This window comes from Schistocerca americana, unplaced genomic scaffold, assembly GCF_021461395.2.
Source record: "Schistocerca americana isolate TAMUIC-IGC-003095 unplaced genomic scaffold, iqSchAmer2.1 HiC_scaffold_13, whole genome shotgun sequence".
NCBI classification, from domain to species: Eukaryota; Metazoa; Arthropoda; class Insecta; order Orthoptera; family Acrididae; genus Schistocerca; species Schistocerca americana.
This window is the reverse complement of record NW_025725371.1, coordinates 20,466,093-20,479,304: the sequence shown is the minus strand read 5'-3', so window position 1 is coordinate 20,479,304 and position 13,212 is coordinate 20,466,093. Positions and strand designations below refer to the sequence as shown.

General features: G+C 43.7%; 1 protein-coding gene across 7 annotated transcripts in view; it reads right to left on the bottom strand.

The window, feature by feature from the left end:
* LOC124564247 overlaps positions 1–13,212 on the bottom strand; it is a 116,568-nt gene that overhangs the window by 81,599 nt on the left and 21,757 nt on the right. The window lies entirely within an intron of this gene.

Below are 13,212 nucleotides of genomic sequence, written 5' to 3'. Positions count from 1 at the left end.
ACCCGCACTCACACGGATTTCAGCTACTTCCCACTGTGTTAATGGAACAAATAACAGCAACGACATGCCAACATTATTTGACAACTGTCGCTGAAATCATTTCTTATGGCTGAAACTATTTCAGGACAAGTTAATAGTGTGATATTGAGCCAACAGACCACTCACATCATTGATGTGATAGAGATATGTGCCTTAAGGAATAACTGACAGCTGACATAATAAAAAACAGAAACACTGCAATATAAATTCCGATGATGTCACAGGATCTCCATTGGCACTGAGAGTCAGGAATGCTGTTCTTTTTAATGCCATCTGATGTAGGTGTACCGTAGGTCTGTAGAAAAGCGTAGCGTTCCAAAAGATTGGAAAAGGGCACAGGTCATCCCCGTTTTCAAGAAGGGACGTCGAACAGATGTGCAGAACTATAGACCTATATCTCTAACATCCATCAGTTGTAGAATTTTGGAACAGGTATTATGTTCGAGTATAATGACTTTTCTGGAGACTAGAAATCTACTCTGTAGGAATCAGCACGCGTTTCAAAAAAGACGATTGTGTGAAACCCAGCTCGCGCTTTTCTCCACGAGACTCAGAGGGCCATAGACACGGGTTCACAGGTAGATGCCGTGTTTCTTGACTTCCTCAAGGCGTTCGATACAGTTCCCCACAGTCAAAGTAAGGGCATATGGACTATCAGACCAATTGTCTGATTGGATTGAAGAGTTCCTAGATAACAGAACGCAGCATGTCATTCTCAATGGTGAGAAGTCTTCCGAAGTAAGAGTGATTTCAGGTGTGCCGCAGGGGAGTGTCGTAGCACCGTTGCTATTCACAACATACATAAATGACCTTGTGGATGACATCGGAAGTTCACTGAGGCTTTTTGCGGATGATGCTGTGGTGTATCGAGAGGTTGTAACAAAGGAAAATTGTACTGAAATGCAGGAGGATCTGCAATGAATTGACACATGGTGCAGGGAATGGCAACTGAATCTCAATGTAGACAAGTGTAATGTGCTGCGAATACATAGGAAGAAATATCCTTTATCATTTAGATACAATATAGCAGGTCGGCAAATGGAAGCAGTTAATTCCATAAATTTTCTGGGAATAGGCATTAGCAGTGATCTAAAATGGAATGATCATATAAAATTGATCGTTGGTAAAGCAGATGCCAGACTGACATTCACATGAAGAATTCTAAGGAAATGCAGTCCGAAAACAAAGGAAGTAGGTTACAGTAAACTTGTTTGTCCACTGCTTGAATATTGCTCAACATTGTGGGATCCGAACCAGATAGGGTTGATAGAAGAGAGAGAGAAGATCCAACAGAAAGCAGCACACCTCGTTACAGGATCATTTAGTGATTGCGGAAACGTTACGGAGATGATGGATAAACTCCAGTGGAAGACTCTGCAAGAGAGACGCTCAGTAGCTCGGTAAGGGGTTTTTGTCGAAGTTTCGAGAACATACCTTCATCGAGGAGTCAAGCAGTACATTGCTCCCCCCAACGTATATCTCGCGAAGAGACCGTGAGGAGAAAATGAGAGAGATTAGAGCCCACACAGAGGCATACCGACAATCTTTCTTTCCGCGAATACGGGACTGGAATAGAAGGGAGAACCGATAGAGGTGCTCAAGGTACCCTCCGCCACACACCGTCAGGTGGCTTGCGGAGTATGGGTGTAGATGTAGATGTACTGAAAATCTGAAAATATAGCCACTGTAAGAAAATAGTGTCTTCACCAGCGACATAAATTTAACTCTGGAATACACAATACAGTAGCCTATACAAAGAGAAAGCCATCACATTCATTGGCTTTGCCAACGCACAATCAGACTATCATCTTCCAATCTAACTTAGGGCTCACGTTACACTACTGGTCAGTCTGTCACTACAAATTTCATACCTAGACCTAGAAAAAGTCTTTGATTGTGTGAATGTTGACATCCTATTAGACAAGCTACGGAACATGGGCATTAGAGGCGCTGCTTATGACCTAATAAAGTGTTATGTGAGCATTAGAAAACAGTTTGTTCTGCTTAAAACGGAAAGTGGTGTCTACAAGTCAGAGATCGCTTGCATAAAATATGGCGTGCCCCAGGGCTTGGTGTTGGGCCCCCTTCTGCTCTTTATCTATGTAAATGATATTAAATACTGTACTATAAATTCAAAAATTGTTTTGTATGCCGATGACACGTCCATTGTGTGTAAAAAGGAGTTGTGTATGAACTAGAGGCCAAGTGTAATAATGTGACAAAAGAAATTGTTCAGTTTTTTAATGAAAGCCACTTAAATGTAAGCACCAGTAAAACATGTTTGATGGAGTTTAACAAAAGTAGTTTGAATAATGAAATTAAATTATACATTGTCAACGAATTGGTAAAGAAAGAGTCTAGTGCAAAATTCCTTGGCGTAACAATCCAAAGCAACCTGAAATGGGACACACATATTGACTCCCTAACAACTAAGTTGTCAAAAAATATATTTGCAATCAGTACTATTAACAAGTTCTGTAGAGACACTGTAGTCCTATGGACTGCATACCGTGCTCTTTTCTCCTCTCACTTGAACTACAGTATTGAAATTTGGGGGGCAACAACCAAACTCATTCTTCAAAAAAGGGGTGTGAGAATAATCTGTGGAGCAAAATATAGGAAATCTTGTCGCAACTTGTTTCCAAAAACTGAGGTGTTAAGTGTTGTAAACACATACATTCTAAAAGCCATATTGCTTCTGAAAAGACTGCACCTGAACACTTATTCAGATTTTGACCAGTACAATACTAGAAATAAAGTTTTTACATTGGCACCCACAGAACAGCACTTTACGAAAAGGGGCCTCAGTACGCAGGTATAAAATTGGCTAATGCACTGCCTAGTGCAGTCGTGGCTCTTCCTACAGTTAAATTGAAACACCAGCTTAAGAAACTTTTAGTAAAACACCCTTTCTACACATTAGAAGAGTACCATACTTACTTACACGAAGAACAACAAATGCTTCGCGAAATTATGTGAATAGAAATCAGTAAACATCTTATTGTAATTTTGTTGTAAATTAATGACGTATTCAGAAGAATGTGTCTCGTGTATTGTACAAATACTTCAATCATTACTGTTTCTTTGTACGTGTGCAGTGTACCATTCGATGTTGAATAAAGCTATTATTATTTCTTTCCTTTCTCAGATGTTATATATGGTTAAAAATGGAAAGTGACACGGACCTCGATCAAGCGTGACTTCCTTTTAACTGTACGGTATATGTTACATTGCATTTAGGAACGTTCGGGTAATTGAACATCAATAATTACAGATTTCTGTAGTTCTATATATAAGTTTGGATGCAGCTGTATTGCGTTGATGTACTAGTGGATATTGTGTGGTATGACTCCTGTAGTTGATGTATAATTGGTATAATGTCAACTTTATCCTGATGCCACATGTCCTTGACTTCCTCAGCCAGTTGGATCTAATTTTCAATTTTTTCTCCTGTTTTCTTCTGTATATTTGTTGTATTGGGTATGGATATTTCGATTAGTTGTGTTAATTTCTTCTTTTTATTGGTGAGTATGATGTCAGGTTTGTCGTGTGGTGTTGTTTTATCTGTTATAATGGTTCTGTTCCAGTATAATTTGTATTCATCATTCTCCAGTACATTTTGTGGTGCATACTTGTATGTGGGAACGTGTTGTTTTATAAGTTTATGTTGTAAGGCAAGCTGTTGATGTATTATTTTTGCTACATTGTCATGTCTTCTAGGGTATTCTGTATTTGCTAGCATTGTACATCCACTTGTGATGTGATCTACTGTTTCTATTTGTTGTTTGCAAAGTCTGCATTTATCTGTTGTGGTATTGGGATCTTTAATATATGCTTGCTGTAATATCTGGTGTTTATTGTTTGACCCTGTATTGCAATCATGAATCCTTCCATCTCACTGTATATATTGCCTTTTCTTAGTCAAGTGTTGGATGCGTCTTGATCAATGTGTGGCTGTGTTAGATGATACAGGTGCTTGCCATATAGTGTTTTCTTTTTCCAATTTACTTTCTTTGTATCTGTTGATGTTATGTGATCTAAAGGATTGTAGAAGTGGTTATGAAATTGCAAAGGTGTAGCTGATGTATTTATATGAGTGATTGCTTTGTGTATGTTTCTAGTTTCTGCTCGTTCTATAAAGAATTTTCTTAAATTGTCTACCTGTCCATAATGTAGGTTTATTATGTCGATAAATCCCCTTCCTCCTTTCGTTCTGCTTAATGTGAATCTTTCTGTTGCTGAATGTATGTGATGTATTCTATATTTGTGGCATTGTGATCGTGTAAGTGTATTGAGTGCTTCTAGGTCTGTGTTACTCCATTTCACTACTGCAAATGAGTAGGTAGATATTGGTATAGCATAAGTATTTATAGCTTTTGTCTTGTTTCTTGCTGTCAATTCTGTTTTCAGTATTTTTGTTAGTCTTTGTCTATATTTTTCTTTTAGTTCTTCTTTAATATTTGTATTATCTATTCCTATTTTTTGCCTGTATCTTAGATATTTATAGGCATCTGTTTTTTCCCTCACTTCTATGCAGTCACTGTGGTTATCCAATAAGTAATCTTCTTGTTTAGTGTGTTTTCCTTTGACTATGCTATTTTTCTTACATTTATCTGTTCCGAAAGCCATATTTATATCATTGCTGAATACTTCTGTTATCTTTAGTAATTGGTTGAGTTGTTGATTTGTTGCTGCCAGTAGTTTTAGATCATCCATGTATAGCAAATGTATGATTTTGTGTTGGTATGTTCTAGTAATATTATATCCATAATTTCAATATAATGGAAGGAAACATTCCACGTGGGAAAAAATATATATAAAAACAAAGATGAGGTGACTTACCGAACAAAAGCGCTGGCAGGTCGATAGACACACAAACAAACACAAACACACACACAAAATTCAAGCTTTCGCAACAAACTGTTGCCTCATCAGGAAAGAGGGAAGGAGAGGGGAAGACGAAAGGAAGTGGGTTTTAAGGGAGAGGGTAAGGAGTCATTCCAATCCCGGGAGCGGAAAGACTTACCTTAGGGGGAAAAAAGGACAGGTATACACTCGCACACACGCACATATCCATCCACACATACAGACACAAGCAGACAGCGAAAGCTTGAATTTTGTGTGTGTGTTTGTGTTTGTTTGTGTGTCTATCGACCTGCCAGCGCTTTTGTTCGGTAAGTCACCTCATCTTTGTTTTTATATATATATCCATATTTTGTATTATTTAGCATGTTGGATAGTGGGTTCAGAGCAAGGCAGAACCAGAAAGGACTTAATGCGTTTGCTTGATATATTCCACGCTTAATCTGCCTTGGCTGTGATGTGATATTATTATTATTATTATTATTATTATTATATTACTTAACAGAAACAGAATTTTCTGGCGAGACATTCGACAGGTTCGCTAACTCGGACGAACAATCGGCTTCCGACATAACCCAGACCTCCGCTACATTACAGCACAGTTCGTCACGGCAACCCCGTCCATGAGATCATTGCTGCCAACGGATTGTCACCTCCACTGTTCCTACAACACTTACGAGTCAAACGATTACGACCACTGACCACCGCGACATCCATTGCTGCCTGGTGGCGTTGTGGGCATACGATGTGGTAACAAAAGTATACAAGTGGGGCAGACACGTAGAGAAGATACGGGTTGCAAATGGGGAAAGCCATTCAGATAAGTGACTCTGATAAAGGGTAGATTACTACTATGCAGTGCCTGTGAAAGAGTATCTCGAAAATGGATAAGCTGATCAAATGTTTACACGCCACTGTCTCGAGCATCTACAGAAAGAGGTAGAAGGACAGTGAAACTAGCACTAGGCACTAAACGGTTGGACATCCACTACTCATCAGAGAACGTGGGCAGGATAGGTGGTGAGCTGTGGCGTCTCGGCCAAACAAGCACAATGTCGGTGCACACACGAGTGTTTCATCGTGCATTATCGATCACGATGTTACGCAGCAGACCATCCGTATGTGTTCGCACTTTAACCCGACAACATTGTCAATTACACTTCTGGCCATTAAAATTGCTACACCAAGAAGAAATACATATGATAAACTGGTATTCATTGGACAAATATATTATACTAGAACTGAGATGTGATTACATTTTCACGCAATTTCGGTGCATAGATCCTGAGAAATCAATACCCAGAAGAACCACTTCTGGCCGTAATAACGACCTTGATACGCCTGGGCATTGAGTGAAACACAGCTGGAATAGCGTGTACAGGTACAGGTGCCCATGCAGCTTCAACACGATACAGTTCAGTTCATTAAGAGTAGTGACTGGCATATTGTGATGAGCCACTTGCTCGGCCACCATTGACCACACGTTTTCAATAGGTGAGAGATCTGGAGAATGTGCAGGCCAGGGCAGCAGTTGAACATTTTTTGTATCCAGAAAGGCCCATACAGGACCTGCTACATTCGGTCGTGCATTATCCTGCTGAAATGTAGGGTTTCGCAGGGATCGAATGGAGGGTAGAGCCACGGGTCGTAACACATCTGAAATGTAACGCCCACTGTTCAAAGTGCCGTCAATCCGGTGACCGAGACGTGTAACCAATGGCACCCCATACCATCACGCCGGGTGATACACCAGTATGGCGATGACGAATACACGCTTCCAATGTGCGTTCACCGCAATGTCGCCAAACACGGATGCGACCATCATGATGCTGTAAACAGAACCTGGATCCACCCGAAAAAATGACGTTTTGCCATTCGTGCACCCAGGTTCGTCGTCGAGTACACCATCGCAGGCGCTCCTGTCTGTGATGCAACGTCAAGGGTAACTGCAGCCACGGTCTCCGAGCTGATAGTCCATCCTGCTGCAAACGTCGTGGAACTGTTCGTGCATATGGTTGTTGTCTTCCAAACTTCCCCAACTGTTGACTCAGGGATCGAGACGTGGCTGCATGATCCGTTACAGCCATGCGGATAAGATGCCTGTCATCTCGACTGCTAGTGATACGAGGCCGTTGGGATCTATCACGGCGTTCTGTATTACCCTCCTGAACCCACCGATTCCTTATTCTGCTAACAGTGATCGGATCTCGACCAATGCGAGCAGCAATGTCGTGATACGATAAACCACAATCGCGATAGGCTACAATCCGACCTTTATCAAAGTCGGAAACGTGATGGTACGCATTTCTCCTCCTTACTCGAGGCATCACAACAACGTTTCACCAGGCAACGCCGGTCAACTGCTGTTTGTGTATGAGAAATTGGTTGGAAACTTTCTTCATGCCAGCTCGTTGTAGGTGTCGCCACCGGCGCCAACCTTGTGTGAATGCTCTGCAAAGCTCATCATTTGCATATCACAGCATCTTCTTCCTGTCGGTTAAATTTCGCGTCTGTAGCACGTCATCTTCGTGGTGTAGCTATTTTAATGGTCAGTAGTGCACATGTGCAGTGGCCGCGGGACCGTCGGGGTTCGACTGACGATCGATGAAACGTGTCAGCTCTTCGGGTGAATCACATTTTTGGTAAACAACGGTCATGTCCACAAATGCCGCCATCGAGGTGAACGGCGGCTCAGAATGTGCAGCGCACCACGGACGCGGGCTGGTAGGACCAGCGTTATGCTCTGGGAGACATTCTCCCGCATTTGCTCAGCACCTGTGGCAGTAATCAAAGGCACTCTGACAAATGCAAACCACCTGCATCCCTTCACGCTAGATGTCTTCCCTAATGGCGGTGTTATCTTTCTGCAGTATAGTTGTCCGCATCTCGGAGCCAGAACCGTGGAATAGGAATTTGAGGAGCATTATAGCTCACATTAATGTCTCGCTGACCAAATTCGCGTGATGGAAATCCTACGTGTTTTTGTCACTATTAGGCACCACCACCGCGCACACAAATCTGCAGCCCATTATTTGTGCGAATCACGTGACCTGTGCATGAACATCTACAGCCACAAACCTACCAATAAGCTGTCGGACCCTGGCACGCAGAATCAGTGATGTACTGCATTCCACAGACAGACAAAGCAGGTGGTCATAATGTTTTGGCTCTACAGCTGCTAAGAGCTCGCCTCAGCTGCTTCGCGCATCTACCGGGTGATCAAAAAGTCTATAATAAATTTGAAACTGAATAAATCACGGAATAATGTAGATAGGGAGGTACAAATTGACACACATGCTTGGAATGCCATGGGGTTTTATTAGAACCAAAAAAATACAAAAGTTCAAAAAATTTCCGACAGATGGCGCTTCATCTGATCAGAATAGCAATAATTAGCATAACAAAATAAGACAAAGCAAAGATGATGTTCTTTATAGGAAATGGTCAATATGTTCACCATCATTCCTCAACAATAGCTGTAGTCGAGGAATAAAGTTGTTCAAAAAATGGCTCTGAGCACTATGGGACTCAACTGCTGAGGTCATTAGTCCCCTAGAACTTAGAACTAGTTAAACCTAACTAACCTAAGGACATCACAAACATCCATGCCCGAGGCAGGATTCGAACATGCGACCGTAGCGGTCTTGCGGTTCCAGACTGCAGCGCCTTTAACCGCACGGCCACTTCGGCCGGCAATAAAGTTGTGAACAGCACTGTAAAGCATGTCTGGATTTATGGTGAGGCATTGGCGTCAGATGTTGTCTTTCAGCATCCCTAGAGATGTCGGTCGACCACGACACACTTGCGACTTCGGGTAACCCCAAAGCCAATAACCGCACGGACTGAGGTCTGGGGACCTGGGAGGCCAAGCATGACGAAAGTGGCGGCTGAGCACACGATCATCACCAAACCACGCGCGCAAGAGATCTTTCACGCGTCTAGCAATATGGGGTGGAGCGCCATCCTGTATAAACATCGTACGTTCTTCAGGTGTTTATCAGCCAGGCTGGGGATGATGCGATTCTGTAACATATCGGCGTACCTCTCACCCGTCACGGTAGCAGTTTCAAAACCAGAATCACGCATATCCTCGAAGAAAAAAAGCCCGATAATGTTAGATGTGGTAAATCCAACCCATACCGTGACTTTCTCGTCGTGCAGTGGAGTTTCCACGACAGTTCTAGGATTTTCGGTAGCCCAAATTCTGCAGTTGTGGGCATTGACAGACCCTCGGAGCGTGAAATGAGCTTCGTCGGTCCACAACACGTTACTCAACCAATCATGTCCATTATAATTATCCGGGATGTTATGCCGTGGTCGGTTGATGAATTCTGTGTCGATTCCCAACGTTTCGTCTCCGACTGCGGGAGACATCTTCAAGGGGGTCCGTAGCTGGCCGGCCGGTGTGGCCGTGCGGTTCTAGGCGCTTCAGTCTGGAACCCCGTGACCGCTACGGTCGCAGGTTCGAATCCTGCCTCGGGCTTGGATGTGTGTGATGTCCTTAGGTTAGTTAGGTTTAAGTAGTTCTAAGTTCTAGGGGACTGATGACCACAGATGTTAAGTCCCACAGTGCTCAGAGCCATCTGAACCATTTTTGGTCCATAGCTCGATGGAAGGTCCAACACACCCGCTGGCTCGCTACTGACTGCCGCTAAATTCCGTGTCCGCGCGCTCCCGCGCCGCGGCGTGACGTCACGTGTTTTGGAAACGTCAGTGCAATTGGCCGCTGTCCGTCGCCGTTGCCATCACCCAGTAGTGGACGGGTGGTACACATCTTCCTCAACACCGGCATCCATATACCGTTTAATTTCACGCCCTCCTCCTTTCGGTTGAAATTATTTGGGTGTTTAGCGATTTCGATTGCCTCCCTGTAGAGCCTTTCGTAATACCCGCTTGTGGCCGCTAGTACTTGCGTCTCCTCTAAACGAATAATTATACTGGACATGATATTTCCGGCCGTGAAAGTCTACATTTTAGTAACTCAACCAATCGTCATCTTCCGGCATCTTTTGAAACGCCCACACCGCAAATGCCCTCCGCTTCGCCAGGTAACAGGTGCCCGTTCGAATCCCCTTCCTATGGCGATAGGATCGTAACGCTGAACTAGCACATTCCCCGTTCTGATAATACAGCTTCACTAAAAGTGCCTTTTCAGGTAACGTCAACATGCTGCGACTGCTGGCGCATCAGATTCTCAGACTCTCATTACAGCTCCTTTTATACACGATTGTCATGCGCAGTCACTGACGTTTCGCTGTCCAGCGCCATCTGTCGGACATTTTGTGAACTTCGTTTTTTTTTGTTCTAATGAAACCCAATGTCATTCCAAGCATGTGTGTCAATTTTTACCTCTCTATCTACATTATTCCGTGGTTGATTAAGTTTCAAATTTATACCGACTTTTTGATCACCCGGTACTTCGAGCAGTCACTTAACGCGTTCCCTATAGGCTACCTCTCCCCGCCAACGACGCCACACCCCTGTAGTCGATTATTGTCTCACCTGCACCTGTTGGCACTCTACAACTGAAAGCTGCCAACAGTGCTGTCAGCTATTGGGGATACTTTGGTGACTCTACCACAGTAAACGTACTAATCTGAGCCACCACCCACACGAAATGAACAACACGAGGTACACAGGTAAAGAGCTACTATCGGAACTGAAGCTGTGAAGGCAAGTCGCGAGTCACGCTCGGATAGCTCAGCAAGCACAACACCTGCTCGAAGAAAGTGGAGGTCCCAGGTTGCAGTCACGACTTGATCCACAGTTTAGATCTGCCAGGAAATATCGGTGACAACATATTATAAACAACAACTAGAATTGAAACATACAAACAAAACACCCTAGGCACCATTTACGTAAGGTATGACACCGCACTTCACTTCAAACATTATGGAATTCGTGATGGGACAATCTACTGGTTTTAACCACCACTTTGCCAGTCGGCCGCGCTGGATTAGCCGATCGGTCGAAGGCGCTGCAGTCATGGACTGTGCAGCTGGTCCCGGTGGAGATTCGGGTCCTCCCTCGGGCATAGGTGTGTGTGTGTTTGTCCTTAGGATAATTTAGCTTAAGTAGTGTGTAAGCTTGGGGACTGATGACCTTAGCAGTTGAGTCCCATAAGATTTCACACACATTTGAATATTTTACCCGTCGATTTTTTCTTTCGGTCGGTTTTTTCAGTCGAGTGCAAGACCAGAATGTCGCGGCTAAGGCCCCCGCAAACGATCAAATGTGTTTGACAAAATCGTTATCTGACTACGGATTTGCCAAGCAAGCCCGTATCGGATTTTGAGGCATTGTAGCACAACACGCCGAAAAGACAATGACGTCTCTCGGATTGGCCTTCAATGCGCTGCAGCGCTGAAACCGCACATTTGCGCGATGAGCAAGTAAATCCATCAGTACGGCACAACAGCATCGCAAAGCGTGGCGTCTAGATTGCCTGGACGATGTGGCTTTGTTGACGCAATCTGAGCACAGGACACGTGATCCAGTTGGCCAATTACAGCGAGCACAGAAGACGTGAACCGACCAGGCAATGGCAAAGTGACTGTTTCGTCTCGCCCGCACACACAAATTAATACACATACAGCAGCTACAGAAATAACTAGAGCTGTGGCTTCTTATATAATTTTGGTTCCGCTTTTTTCCGTCATGTGATTAGCCTGGGACGTAAGAAGACATGTTAAACGGTCACCAACGAAGCAATCACATTGCTACTCTTGTATGTAGAAATCTTTTTCATCCCGAATATACAGGGTGCGTCAAAAAAATGTATAAGACGACATGTGAAACGGTCACCAATGAAGCAATCACATTGCTACTCTTGTATGTAGAAATCTTTCCCATCCCGAATATACAGGGTGCGTCAACAAAATGTATACACACTTTGAACTGTTATAGTGAATTTATTTCCCGTTCTACAAGGTTTAATATATTTGAGAAAGTAATGTTATGTTTCTTCAACAGGTGGCAGCAGTGGCAAGGAACTACCTGCAACATGGCGGACGTGCGTTTGAGCTTCGAAGCGCGGAAGCAGATAATTAAGTGGTACTGGAAGTTTGAGAATGTAGCTGCGGTTCGAAGACAGTGGAGAAGTGACTATGGTACAGAACCACCTCCAAGGTTAACAATTACACGTCTACGAGAGAAATTCGAAATTCGTGGAACAGTGTGTGATGTGCATAAAGGTGGATCAGGGCGACCTCGTACAGCTACAAGTGATGATTCCCCACAACTGCGGTCTCGCAACTGTTTCAGCGTTCGCCTCAAAAATCTTCGAGGCAAGCGGCACGTGAGAGTAATGTAAGTGCTGGTAATGTGCAACGCATTCTGAAGAAAGGCAAGTTTCGTGTGTACATTCCGAGGCTGCTGCAACAGCTAAGTGACGACGATCCAGATAGAAGGTTAGAATTTTGTGATGGGTTCAGGAGATGGTGAGACGTGAACCGGGATTTATGGGTAGCATAATCTGGTCGGATGAAGTCCAATACAAACTCAATGGAGCTGTCAATAGCCACAGTTGTGTGTACTGGGCTGAAGATAATCGTCACATTACAGTTGAAAAGGCTGTGAATTTGCCTGGTGTAAATGTGTGGTGTGGTTTGTCTGCAAGGGGACTCATTGGGCCTTTCCACTTTGAAGGTACTGTTACTGGAGAAACGTACCTAACAATGCTTGCTGACTCCATGTTCCCTGCCATTCGTGCATTATACGGTAATGATGAGTTTTATTTCCAACAAGATGGCGCCCCGCCGCACTATCATAGGGACGTACGAGCATACCTGGATTACGATGTGCCAGGCCAGTGGATAGGACGCAGGGGACCAATCCAGTTTCCTGCACGCTCTCCACACCTCACGCCGCTGGATTCCTTCTTACGGGACACAGTAAAAGATGAGGTGTACAAACGTAAACCAAGTAACCTGGACACACTTTGGAATGAGATTCAGGCGGTGTGCGCAGAAAACTCTTTGGACACTTTGGTACAATGTACGGAGTCAGTGGTGACTCGTACTCAGAAATGTATTGATGCTGAAGGCCACTAGTTTGAACATTAATCACATTTGCAAAAGTACATTTATTTTTCCAATTGGACTTTAAGTTTTCAGAAATTTAACATTGTAGGCCGGGAAATAAATTTTCTATGACGCTTCAAAGTGTGTATACAGTTTTTTGACGCACCCTGTATAATGATTTTGATTTCGCGATTCCCGAGGGTGTGTCACGGCTTGGACATAATAACAGAACTTAATCCTAGAACATTAAAGGGGGACGGTGACGAGGGGGGGGGGGGGGGGTGGGACA